Source organism: Chlorocebus sabaeus, chromosome 25, assembly GCF_047675955.1.
Source record: "Chlorocebus sabaeus isolate Y175 chromosome 25, mChlSab1.0.hap1, whole genome shotgun sequence".
NCBI classification, from domain to species: Eukaryota; Metazoa; Chordata; class Mammalia; order Primates; family Cercopithecidae; genus Chlorocebus; species Chlorocebus sabaeus.
In genome coordinates this window covers 8,568,408-8,582,052 of record NC_132928.1, presented here as the reverse complement: position 1 = coordinate 8,582,052, position 13,645 = coordinate 8,568,408, and positions in this window count along the sequence as shown.

Here is a 13,645-nt window from a genome sequence, read left to right as displayed (position 1 = left end):
AGTTTCCCCATCCCGCTGCAGCTGGAAAATACATAGTAAACCTTGACACTGTTACTAGGATGGGCAATTCAAAGGTTTTTTGTTTGTTTGTTTCTTTTAAAGCTGAAGAGTTAAACCTCTCTCCAAGACCTGTGCTCCCGCTGTGAAATGTCTGCAGTTGCTAAAAGCTGTTTGGGGAGATTTTATAGCAAATAGATTTCCTTGGGAAATCCTGATCAGTCTCAGTGCCAATCTCTGGCACTGAGCATGTGAAGGACACAAGGTCTCTTGCAGACCCAGCATCCAAGTGGGGTGGCCAATTCTCAGAATGAGTTGAGGAGAGGTGCTGAAATCAGAGAGCCTAGGACACACCTCAGTCCCCTGGCCAGAGTGGGAAAGTCCTCAATGGTCCTCGGTCTTGCTTATCTCCTCCACTTTTAGGCATCCCCCTGGAGCTCATTCCAGGATCTCTGTTCTAGACTTTTCCATCCAGGGGTGAAGTAGAGGCAGCAGATTGAGGTTTCTTTCACTTGCATAGCCAGATACAAGATACAGATAGCAAGTCCCAAAGCCAACACATGGATGCAAAGATGATCATTTACTGACCCAGCCAACCTCCTAAGTCCCCAAATCGAGATGATTCAAGAGTAGTGAGAATGGAGTGGGGGCAGAGTGATCAGAGTTGTACAATTTAGTCAAGAGAAAAGAAAGAGCATACCACAAGGGACCCCATCTTCAATAGTAACATGAACTAGCTGTTATCCCTAATTGTGCCGCAAGAGTTTCCAGGCCAGGGCAGCCACCCCACCTGCCCTGGCTGCGGGCCAGGGCTGGGATAGTTTCTTCAAACCTTCCACAGGCTCGGCTACCAAACTTCAGAATTCCCTCTGTACCTCAGTTTTGCCTGCATTACCGATATCCATTTCCCCTGACCCCAAGTATTGAAATTCTGGGACCAGGATATCCCAAGCACATCGAATTTTGAGGCACTTCAATCCAGCTCTGGCGTTAAGGAGAATAACGCGCCGACACACACACTTAGCTGAGGAACGGAGCCTAGGGAAGAATGGTGGGGAGTGTGCTTTATACAAACCGCACCTATCCCTGCTCCTCACCAGGCCAAACCCAGACCGTTAGTCCTCGCCCGGGCTCCGGGGCTTTGAAAGTGAAGAAAATCATCATCCGGGGATGTCATGATATGATTTCTGGTAGAATTCTGCTTTACTTAGGCCAACTTTCGTCAGGCCAGGGGGCATGGCGGAGTTGGGGGTCCCGGAAACGAAGTGAGCCGGGTGGCAAGCACCTGAGGGCGGGAGTCAGAAGGACGAATGCCCCCCCTAGTGCTCGCAGGGGGCACCCCTGCCTCCGCCACCCCCACCCCCACCCCCAGTTCGTGGACAGTTATCACGTGACGTTCTTGCGGGGCTTTACCGTAACAGTGGAGTTCTTCCACGTTTCATCAGAAACGGAATATCACAAGCACCGGAGAAGTTACAGTTCATTTGGAAGAAGGGTAGCCACAGGTGGCCGGGAGGAAAGGCTAAAATTTGGCCGGATAGGCCCATCCTGGGACTGCTCGCTCGACCCCGGGTACTGGGGTCTTCTTGGCAGAGCAAAATGCTAGCAAGGGCGGCCAGGCAGCTAGAAATTCTTCAGCCAAGACCGAGAGTTTTCAGACCCGGAAGAGAAGGCCCAGCGCGGACCGTGCGGGGAGCCAGAACCGCCCAGGGTTGAGGCTTGGAGGAAGAGAGAGCGCGCGGGCCCCAGAGCAGAGCAGAACAGAGCCGCGGCCCCCGCCCCTCCTGCACACAACCCGAAACTCCAGCCAGCAATAGCTCTTTGCTCTGAGCAAAGCTTTGCCTAGACTACTGGAGTCCCCGCGGCGCGGAGCCCTCCGAAAAAGGCTACCAAGGTGCACAGAGGTTCGCAGAGGGATGGTGACCACGGTGCGTTTCCCTTGAGGGCGGGGCTGGGGACTCAATACCCTTCCCCCATCCCCTCCAACGTGGACGCACACAGACCTGCAGACTCGTATAGACACTGGAGAGACAGGCAATCTACTGGCTATTTCAGCACTTTGTGGATAAAACCACGCGAATAAATTTCCCCGTTCTCCTCCATATGGCAAAGCAGAGAGGAGCCTCTGCCGCCTTATTCAGCCTGTGTGGGTGGGTAGGGCGCTGGTTTCCACAGAGAAGTTGCCTAGCGCCAAGTTCCGCGGACTAAACCCCTGAACGCTGGCGCCGCGCTTCTCTCCCGTTTGCCCGCTTCAGTGGGCTGAGACCGCCAAGCGAGCATTGTGTCTCCCTCGCCTTCCTGTGCCCACCAAGGCCAAAGTCGTCAGCCCCCGGGGCAGGTCCAGGCACGGTCCTGCTTGCAAGGGAGGCTCAGGTTATTATACCAGCCAAGGAGATTTCCCGCTTTTCTCCCTCTACTCTACAAGACCCTGCAGAGTCGTGTGGATTGTAGGCGAGCTCAGACTGCTTGCCACAAATCCCTCTGACATCCTTTGCACCTCAGAGGCAATCGTAAAGGAATCCCAGTCACTCTGGAATCTTTTTTCTGGCTGCCCTCTCTACCCAGGATCTGGAGTTTGACGTTGGCAGGGTTTGAACTAGGTCGTGGCCAGAGCAGGGCCGGGCAGTAAGAGCGCCCAGGCTTCTTTTCAAGGTGTCAGAGGCTGAAGAAACAGGAGAGTGAAACCTGGTTTCTCCTGTCTAGGAAGGCAATTGCCAACGAAAGCTTTGGAATCGGGGGAGGGGTGTGGTAGAAACCAGGGCTTGCAGCAGTGGATTTTCTGCGGGCACCTTGACTTGACTTGATCTGTTGAGCTTTAACCTGTCGAGCTTTAATCTGTTTCCACAGATCTGAACCCACCTCTCCTCAAGCCCATGCCTACCTAAGACTCTCAGTGGGCTGGATGGAGCAAGAAATGGGGGAAGAGAAGCCAGAGGCTGAGGTTGATGCGCTCTCCCATTGTTTTTAGGCATCCTAGTCCCCTCTCCAGCTTCTTCCTCCCTTAAGAAGAAAAAGTAGGCAAGCTCAGCCCTCTCCCACGTGATGTAGTGACACTGCTTTAAAGATGACCAAGAGGACCCTAAACACGGAGGGACATCACATTCCGCTTCTTCAGCCTTGTGGGGTGGAAAGGATTGATTGCACACTCCAAAGTGTTTGTGAAGATGTGAGTTTTAAGGAGGACTTTAACTGCAGGTGTTTGGGCTAGGGAAGATTTTTTAAAATCCAAAATTTTGGTTTAACTCATGCACTCATCTAGCTCAGGGCCTCCATTTTTGAGGTCATGATGAGATTGGCTGGCATCCCAAAGACAAACTAGTTGGCTTTCTCTGAAGCTTCCCTTCACACACTGTGATATTACAACCCACAGTGCCTACCCCCTGCCGCAGCCACTCTTGGGGAATCCAGACTGCTTACACAGGGCGGGGAGCACTTTCTAAGATTCCCTTCAAGTCAGGTTCTAACAGAGCAGCAGCCTTTGCCAGGATCCCTGGGCCCTGCGGACAGCTGAGGTCAGAGAACCTTTGGTCCTTTAATCCCGTCCCTGTCCCTGCCCCCTGTCATTTTAGAAATCAGGAATAGAAGTCCCCACAGGTGCTGTTGTTCCCGACTCCCTTGTTTTTGGGGTGAAGTAACAGAGGCTGAGAGATTTAAGAATACTTGCCCAAGGTGCCCTGGAGAGTGAGTGCCAGGACCAGGATGGGCCTCGGGTCAGGGCCTCCTACAGTACACAGGAACTTGAAAGCTGGTGCCAGACACACCTGAGCAACCAGATTCTGACTAGGATGCCCAAAAACGACGGGTTTTTAAAAAGATCATGAGGTTCAACCACTGCCTGTGATGTTGGGCTCCCATTAGCTCCTTCTCTTCCCCTTGGTGGTTCCTGAGGGGTGTCCCTCTGGGAGTTGCAGGTCTGGGACTCCTTTGGGTTGATACCCTGCCTTCCACTCTGCACTGACCTAATAGCAGAATTAGCTTTGCTAACAGTGTGTAGGATCCCAGTCACACTGTGCTCGCAAAAGGAAGAGACATCCCTGGTACTTTTTGACTTCCACTGATCATTGCTGACACTTAGAATTCTGGGCAGGATGTGGAGATCGAGGCCCATTCATGGCTGTGTGGCAGCCCCTGCGCTGGATCCTTCTCTCTTCCTCTAGCCTCGGACTCAGCTAGAGCCATGGCAAATAGTAAGCCTCACTCTCTAGCACAGTCCACCCTGTGCAGCAGATAAGGAACCAGACAGAGACCTTGGAGGTGGCAGTGGCAGCATTGCCTGATGTGCGCTCCAAACTTGCCTCTCTGGAGACCCTCAACGACTCTCTTGGTTGCGGGGGTTATTCAAGGAGATGGTCAGGTGGAGTGTGCAGGAAAAAGCGGGCCTGATCCCAGCCCAGCATAGGAGGTCGTAACTAACCCCAGAGGCATTCATTCATTCATTCACTCACCACCAATAACTAGCTACATGACCTTGGAAAATTCATCTAATCTTTGGTTTGTTTTCTCTGTATAATGGGATATAATCAAAGGTACATAACTCATAAATCGCTGCAAGACTTCATGACAGTTAAAAAAAAAAAGGCAAAATGAGAACAATGGCTGGTATATAATTACTGCTATAGCCTTAGATGTTACTGCATTCCTTCATCCATTCGTTTTTTCCATTGCAGTATTTATTGGGATCCTTGTGAGTGTTTGCACAGTAGAGAAAAAAAGAATGCAAGACAACCTTTACTCTCCAAGTAATTAAATCATTCGATGAGAATGAGGATGCCTTGTCACCAGGAAATCCTTCAAGGAGTAGCCCAGAGAGTTAGGATGTGCTGCCTGACTAGGTCAGGCGTTGCTTCTTTTAGAAGCCCATGAGTACTTCTTCGTCTTGATGCTCCTGGCACACTGCGCAGGAGCATCTCAGTCTGCAAATTTCACAGCAGGCACTGGATACAATGCTTGTGGGTGTGGCCGGGACTTACTCCTGGGAGTTAGAAAGGAAGAAGTTAGTTTTCTGATACTTAGTTTTCTGAAGCTTAAACAAGTGTCTAGGGGCCCAGAAGGGAAAATTATGTTCCAGCTGTTGAGATTATGTTGGAACAAATAGCACTTCGGGAGTTTTATTAAGTTTTTAACTAATCACAATGAGGGAGAGCCCTCGAAATGGAAACAGGACATCAACGATTCCTTTGAGGAAAAAGGCACCCTCGGCTTCTTGAGAGCAGGGCTGGACTCTGCTGCATGGTTGGAGAAACTCTAGCACCTAGCTCAGTGCTTGGCGCAGGAAATGCACCCCCAAAATTGTTTACTAAATAAAAGACAAGCATAATTATTGTGGCCCTTGTGGTTATTTATAACATCAATAAACGTAGGTAGCATTATAAACACAGTAGGAGGCTGTGCAACACGACCCAAAAGTACCAGGTGGTAACCCCGGGAGTGGACCTGGAGCTGCGAATCATCTGGTTGAGGATGCATTAGGATCCCCGATACTAAGGTCATCACAGAGGGACAAGAGGACGCGTTCACAAGCAGGACTCGATACAGGCGGCCGAAACTCTGGACTGCGTACCATTTGGGCATTGTTGTAGGTGGAAACGAACTCGTAGAGAGGTTGAATGACTCACTCAAGGTCACTTCCCCAGTGGTCTACGTCAAGAACCAGGACAGAGGTCCAAAGCTTTCTGTGCTTTCTTCAGTCCCTCACTTAGGAGGCGGTGCGGAGCGCTAAGATCTACCCGAGTCTCTCTTGGAACACGGAAGAGCACCGCAGAGCGAGTGAGAATGCTAGGCGAGTTGGTCTTAGTGCATCTGCACCTCGCCGCCTCTCTTTGCGGAGCAAAAGTGCCTGTTTCGCGGAGTTCCCTAGCCACCCTCAATCCCCACTCTCCTCGACCAGAGATTTCCCAGTCTGCAAATTTTAGCCTCGTTTTAATTTGTCAGGGCCGTTCATTTTTGTTTCTCAGAATCCGGGTGACGAGTGCACCCAGCACGTGGTAGAAGCTCAAGAAATGAGCAAGTGAACGAAAGATCAAAAGAATGAACTACTGAGCTAATACGATCCTCTATCTGGCAGTTCCGACTTGCATCCTTCAGCTCAATCCGGCCATTTTTGAATTTCACTACGTGGCGAATCGCGGGCCGCGCACGCCCTCCAAAGACGTGTCCCTGAGACTCTACGCAGCCTGGCTCTCCTGGTCGGGGGCGCATACCTCGCTCCAAAGCCTCCTATCTTCGGGGGTCACAGGGTCTCGCCCCGTTTGCAATGGCTTTGGATGTAGCAGAGGAAGATCCTGGGTCTTGAGCGGTCTCGGATCCCCAACCTGCCCGCCGAATATTCATTCAGTCCACGGTCAGTCCGGGCCCCTTGGCCCCGACATCCCCCAAGCTGATCTCTACGTCAGTCGGTTGCCGGTCGGGAGCGCCCAGGATATGTCTCTTTGAGGACACTTGGGGTCAGCTGCAGCGATCTAAGCCAGGTCTCCTTTTTCTTGCCTCTCTCAGGGTCCCTGCAGCCTGTGCTGACTACCCTTCCAGGCCAAGAGCACAGTTTTGTAGCTGAAAAAAAATGGGGGTGAAAAGCTATAAAGAAACAGTCAAACTAAAGGCTTGCTCTGTGACACACAATTTTAAATGTAATGTCACCTGTAATTTGAATTTTCCCATATCCATTGTTCTTCATGCTCCCTTGCTTTGGATGTCCTCACCATTTCTCACTTTTCATTTTTTCCTCTCTGCTCGTTGTGCCCTGGCTTTCCTTTCCTCCTGGTACCATTCAAGATTCCGTTCAGAATTTTAAGAGTAACTGGACTCTCCTGGCTTGGTTCCAGATGACCACCCTGGAAGACATGGAGGACAGAGTGTGTGGCCTGAGACAAGGGATGACAGGGCTGCCAGGCAGCTCCAGAGGTGATGGGGGACAGCCTATTAGCCAGAATGTAACGAAAGGCAGATTTTTTAAAAAAAATTAGAATAGATCTGCATAATCTTTTTTTTTTTTTTTTTTTTTTTTTTTTTGAGACAAAATCTGGTTCTGTCGCCCAGGCTAGAGTGCAGTGGCGCGATCTCGGCTCACTGCAACCTATGCCTCCCAGGTTCACACCATTCTCCTGCCTCAGCCTCTCGAATAGCTGCGACCCTGTAGTCCGCCACCACGCCCGGCTAATTTTTTTGTATTTTTAGCAGAAACGGGGTTTCACCGTGTTCACCAGGATGGTCTCCATCTCCTGACCTTGTGATCCGTCCGCCTCGGCCTCCCAAAGTGCTGGGATTACAGGCGTGAGCCACCGTGCCCGGCTAATCTTTTTTTTTTAAAGCCCACAAAGTGCCATCTTCCTCAAAAGCATTGCTCAGAGCCAAGGGAGACATGCTGGGGACTGGGGAGGGAAGGGCCACTCACAACCTCTACATTACTCAGCTACATATGTACACATCATTTGAGCCCCTACTACATGCTGGACTGGTTCTGGGTTAGCGACCGACAAGCATCTCCAGCTGAAGCGATCTGAAGGTGCTCTGACACATGTCATCCTAGATAAAAGTTTTAGCCACCGGAAACTTTCTTTCCCACCTCTTTCCTCTTACTTCTCTTTTGCTTTCCTCATCGCGGAGGAATGGTGATGAGGAGACCATCCCACGTCCCCGTGTCCTCGCCAGCTTTCTAATTATGCCTTCCCACTTTCTTCTTGTCAGTTTGCTCAGCAACCCAGATTTTTAGGTTTTTAGGTTAGGGGCACGTATCTGATACGGGGCAGAGTCAGAGTTCTGGCAAACAGAAGGCGCTCAGTAAGTGGAAATTGCTATTAAACTATTACTACGATGACACCTGCGAGTTCATTCTGGCTGGAGAGAGCGTCTATACTCGTTTGAAATCACCTATTGGTGCGTGCAAGTAAAGAACCGAGGAAAGAGACCCAAGTCTTTTCCACTCTTTGAACAGTATCTCTCGTAACCATCACAGCAACACAGGGCAGAAGATATTATCCTTCCTCTCTTACGGATGGCCGTTTTGAGAAGCAGAGGGGTTGGGTAATTTGATCAAGGTACTTGGCGGGTAAGGGGCGTGGCCGAACCTCTGACAGAAATCTGCCTTTCTTACTCCAATCTCCGAGCTACCGGTCTGAGGCGATTCTCTATAGTCAAGGAGAAAAAAAGTTCAAAGAAATGATTTGTTCTTTTTGACGAATTATTCTGATCATTATTTCAAATATTCACCTTACAATGTCAGTGTAGACGCAACCGTAGGGAAATCTTTTAAAAGTCATCTTGCTGCATCCCCAGGGAAAGCGCATTCTTGGTATGCCCTGTATGGTATACCCTGTACGGTTCACAATCGAAGGAAGGGAAGGCCCCGTGCAAAAACATCTTTAAGCGAACGTCGGTCGCCACGTGCACTTATTGTGTATCTCCCACCCCAAACCTCAGTATAGAAAGACACAAATGGGTCTAGAAGCCACAGAAGCGTCTTCCTCCTTGCTCCTAGTCATCCCTTTCGCTTTCCATTCTCACCTGGCCTCCCCCAGGCCTCGCCTTCTTCCCTCTTTGCTCCATTCCCCAACTCCCGCCTCGTAGGCAGCGGTGGGGAGCCTCCCGCAGGCTGCGCCGGGAGTCCCAACGCGGCTAGGGTGCTCTAGCAGTGGGGAGGCGGCGTTGCAGTATGGCTAGGCGCTGCAGCGGGCGCCAGCTGCGTTTTGCTGTCGGCCGCAGTTACCCGGACGCAAGTTAAGGGGTAGGCGGGCGGAGGCGGTTGGAGGCGGGCGGCCCCTGACCTCGGAGAACTGCGCCGAGCAGGGCGGGAAATTTATGGTCTGTGTACACTTTCTAGCTCCAGAGCCCAGCGCAACAGAGGGATGGGGCCCTGCGAGCGCTCCCGAGGCCGCGAGCTGGGGCCTCAGGCGCCACGGCCATGTATGGTGCCCACCCGACTCAGTTCTGCCGCGCTGTGGTCATAAACCTTCCTTTGGAGGGCGCGGCTGTAAACGAAAGTCCGGGCGAGAGGTGGGTGCAGGCCTTGCCGCCGGGACCCTGAGGGACAATTCTGGAAACCTGCACCGAAGCCTGGGTCCCGCCACCTTCCCGGGTGTGGTGGGGTGAGGGGATTGTTTATACTGGCTGTTTGGAATTCCGCGCGGTGGATGCAAGGTGGGATTTCAGCTCAGTGACGCTCCGCGTGGCTCGGAGTACATACAGGTCACCCGGCCTCGGGTGTCTGGACCGTGCCGCTTCCTACTGGGCTTACGTCGGGAACTAGACTTTGGCCTTCATCCTCGCAAGCGCCCAGATTTGATTCCGGTTCGCTGAGGCGGTCTGTAGCAGATAAAGGGCCCATTAAAAAGCTGGACCCTGTGGGCTTTCGGTGCTAGAGGAAGCGGGAAGATGGCCCAGGAGTCAGTCCGGAGGCAGGAGGCCCATTTCGGGTGGAGGCCAGAGGTCTAGCTGCTCGCACTTCATTCCCGTGGTGTTAGCACGAAGCAGGTCCACGCTGTTTTCCCCAGCTGGGCTACACCCACACAAAGGAGCTGTGAGTTAAGCCGGGCGGTCAGCGCTACGTAGGTCCCTTTACTCACGTTGTCACCAGAACAGGTGTCATGCACTATAACTGTATAACAGCTTAATTTTTAACACCGGTCACGACTTTTCTATCTATATTTAGTAACCGTTGTGCCCATGTTTTTAAAACCTTTATTTGTATTAGCTCATTTGCCTTTTACCAAATCCCAGTTAGGTCATTACTTACATTATCCCCATTTTACAGATAAGTAAACTGTGGTAAGAGAGTTAAATTAACTTGCCTAAGGACATGCAGTTAGCAAGTGGATTTGGGAATAACTCGCATCTTGTCTGCACAGCCTAGATTACCTAAATCATCTGTAGCACACTGTCTCGAGCATCAAGAGTCCCTCAGGCGAGAGCGGTCAGAATTCGCAAAGAACCTCCGGTCAGTTTACCCACTCGCACGCAGATCTTCTCCCGAGGGGGAGTGCGCCCCTGCTCCGGCGCCGGCGCCGGGAGTAGCTGGCCGTAGGGGTCAGTCGAGCAACGTGACCGAGTCCATAAACACGGGCCATTTAGCAGTGACCCCCCCCAGGGCGTGATAATTGCGCTGGGCAGTAGTGACTGTGAGTCGCTGTGACACCGGCTTCTCGCTGTCTGCTGTCTTTTGATTTACTGTGGCGGTCGGGTCTCTGCACCCAGACGCTCTGCGGCAACCAAGGCTTGGTTGAGACGCACGCTGCGGGATGCACAGGGCTGCCAGGGTCGGCGGTGAGGCGCTAGCGTGGGTGCAGCTTCTCGGCGACGCCATGCAACTCTTCTCGTGGTCTTTACTCTGCATGGGGGTGCGGGGGAGTCTCACTTCAGAAGGTTTTAGCTCCTCTAACTGGGAATGTCCAGAGACTTTTCCCTGGGGTAGGGATGTGGCATTGAGGAGTTGGCAATTGATTTGAAAATAAGAGAAGAGGTAGGATGAAAAGGATCGGGATGGACTATGAAAGCAGAGTGAAAAAAGAAGAAATAGGAACGGGAAGAGGGAAATCATCAAAATAAATGGCATTTTGAAACATTTCTCACATTGTTTTAGAGGGCGAGTGGAGTTGACACAACTGCCTTGGGTCTAAGCCATAAATTAATAGAAGATTTATCTCTCAATCAGGAAAAAGCCATTAAGATATTCTTGGCTTCGTCTGTGGGAAAATAATTTCTTTGATTGAGTTGCCCCAGAAGACCCTGCGAAGCCTTCTCTTCTCCGCCTCCGAAGGCCTCCTCTTTCCTGACTGCCGGAAGGAGGGGAGAAGCCGGAGACTCCGGGGAGAAGAGGCCTTTCCATCTTTTCCAGAATCTTGAATTTCACTTTGCACGTTTCCTTCTACTTTTTGGTTTGATCTGCCTGCCTTGGAGGCTTGGAACCTCAGAGAGAAATTTCTCCCCAGCAAGCCGAGCCCCTGTGACTGCCCTCCTTCCCTCAGGTCCGCTGCGTTGGAGATTGGGTCTTCGGCCTCTCGCAGGATCCAGCACGTCAAAGGCCTTTGGTTTGTTAACAAGACTACAAACTACCAGGGTGGGGGCAGAGTTGGGGCAGGGAAAGGGGAAAGCCCCTCAAAGTGGGAGGCAGCAGTGCCAGAATAGGGTCACCAGTTGTCCTTCCTGAGCATATAGGAGCTGAGCTCCCCTTGTTAGTCCTGGACTCAAAGTGTGGTCCCGAGTTCCTTAAGGGTCCTTTCAGAGGGACCCTGAGGTCAAAACTATTTTCATACTAAAAGGTTGTTGACTTTTTCACAAGTGTCCAGTGGAGTGTCCCTGGGGTGTGTGGTGATGTCAGGACTCTGATTGCTTAGGGAATGTGTGTGCATACAGTAGTGTTTTACAAATGATTTGGTTTTGTATTTTACCACAACAAAAACGCATTTTAAAAATGTGTTTTGGGGCCAGGCACAGTGGCTCACGCCTGTAATCCTAGCACTTTGGGAAGCAGGTGGATCATCTGAGGTCAGGAGTTTCAGACCAGCCTGCCCAACATAGTGAAACCCCATCTCTACTAAACACACACACACACACACACACGCACACACATAGTTGGGTGTGGTGGCAGGAGCCCGTAATCTCAGCTACTTGGGAAGCTGAGGCAGGAACATCACTTGAATGCTGGAGGCAGAGGGTGCAGTGAGCTGAGATCACGCCACTGTACTCCAGCCTGGGCAACAAGAACCAGACTCTATCTCAAAAAAAAAAAACCAAACATGCCTTTGGTTTTATAGCTCTACCTGTCATATCTGGTTATTCACATGTAAATTAATTAATATGAAACAAAATGAAAAATGTTATTTCCTCAGCCACATCAGCCACATTTCAATTGTTCAATAGCCACATGTGGCTAGTGGCTGTCATATTGGACAGTGCAGACACAGAATACTTCTATTCTCACAGAAACTTCTATTGAACAGCACTAATCCATGCCATAAATATAAATAGATATAATCATGCAAACGACCTTTAGCATCCTCAATAATTTTTTTTAGTATACTTTAAGTTCTGGGTTACATGTGCAGAACATGCAGTTTTGTTACATAGGTATACACCTGCCATGGTGGTTTGCTACCCCCGTCAACCCATCACCTACATTAGGTATTTCTCCTAATGCTACCTGGCCCCTTAACCTCCACCTCCACCTCCACAGACCCTCCCTGTGTTCATGTGTTCTCATTGTTCAACTCCCACTCATGAGTGATAATATGCAGTGTTTAGTTTTCTGATCTTGTGATAGCTTGCTGAGAACAATGGTTTCCAGCCTCATCCATGTCCCTGCAAAGGACATGAACTCATCCTTTTTTATGGCTGCATAGTTCATGGGGTATATGTGCCAAATTTTCTTAATCCAGTCTATCACTGATGGACATTTGGGTTGGTTCCAAGTCTTTGCTATTGTGAATAGTGCTGCAATAAACATACATGTGCATGTGTCTTTATTGTATAATTATTTATAATTCTTTGGGTATATGCTCAGTAGTGGGATTGCTAGGTCAAATGGTATTTCAAGTTCTAAATACTTGAGGAATCACCACACTGTCTTCCACAATGGTTGAACTAATTTACACTCCCACCAACAGTGTAAAAGGGTTCCTATTTTTCCACAATCTCTCTAGCACCTGTTGTTTCCTGACTTTTTAATGATTGCCATTCTAACTGGCGTGAGATGGTATCTCATTGTGGTTTTGATGCACATTTCTCTAATGACCAGTGATGATGAGCATTTTTTCATATGTCTCTTGGCTGCATAAATGTCTTTTTTTGAGAAGTGTCTGTTCATATCCTTTGACCATTTTTTGATGGGGTTGTTTGCTTTTTTCTTGTAAATTTGTTTGAGTTCTTTGTAGATTTTGGATATTAGCCCTTTGTCAGATGGATAGATTGCAAAAATTTTCTTCCATTCTGTAGGTTTCCTGTTCGCTCTTATGATAGTTTCTTTTGCTGTGCAGAAGTCCTTTAGTTTAATTAGACCTCATTTGTCAATTTTTGCTTTTGTTGCCATTGATTTTGCTGTTTTAGACATGAAGTCTTTGCCCATCCCTATGTTCTGAATGGTATTGCCCAGATTTTCTTCTAGGATTTTTATTGTCCTAGGTCTTACATTTAAGTCTTTGATCCATCTTGAGTTGATTTTTGTATAAGGTGTAAGTAAGGGGTCCAGTTTCTGTTTTCTGAATATGGCTAGCCGGTTCTCCCAACACTATTTATTATATAAGAAATCTTTTCCCCATTGCTTGTGTGTGTCAGGTTTGTCAAAGATCAGATGGTGGTAGATGTGTGGTGTTAATTCTGAGGCCTCCATTCTGTTCCATTGGTTTATATATTTGCTTTGGTACCAGTACCATGGCTGTTTTGGTTACTGTAGCCTTGTAGTAAAATTTGAAGTCAAGTAGCACGATGTTTCCAGCTTTGTTCTTCTTGCCCAGGATTGTCTTGGCAATGCAGGCTCTTTTTGGTTCCCTATGAAGTTTAAAGCAGTTGTTTCCAATTCTGTGAAGAAAGTCAGTGGTAGCTTGATAGGGATAGCATTGAATCTATAAATTACTTTGGGCAGTAAGGTCATTTTCACGATATTGATTCTTCTTATCCATGAGCAAGGAATGTTTTTCCATTTGTTTGTGTCCTCTGTTATTTCCTT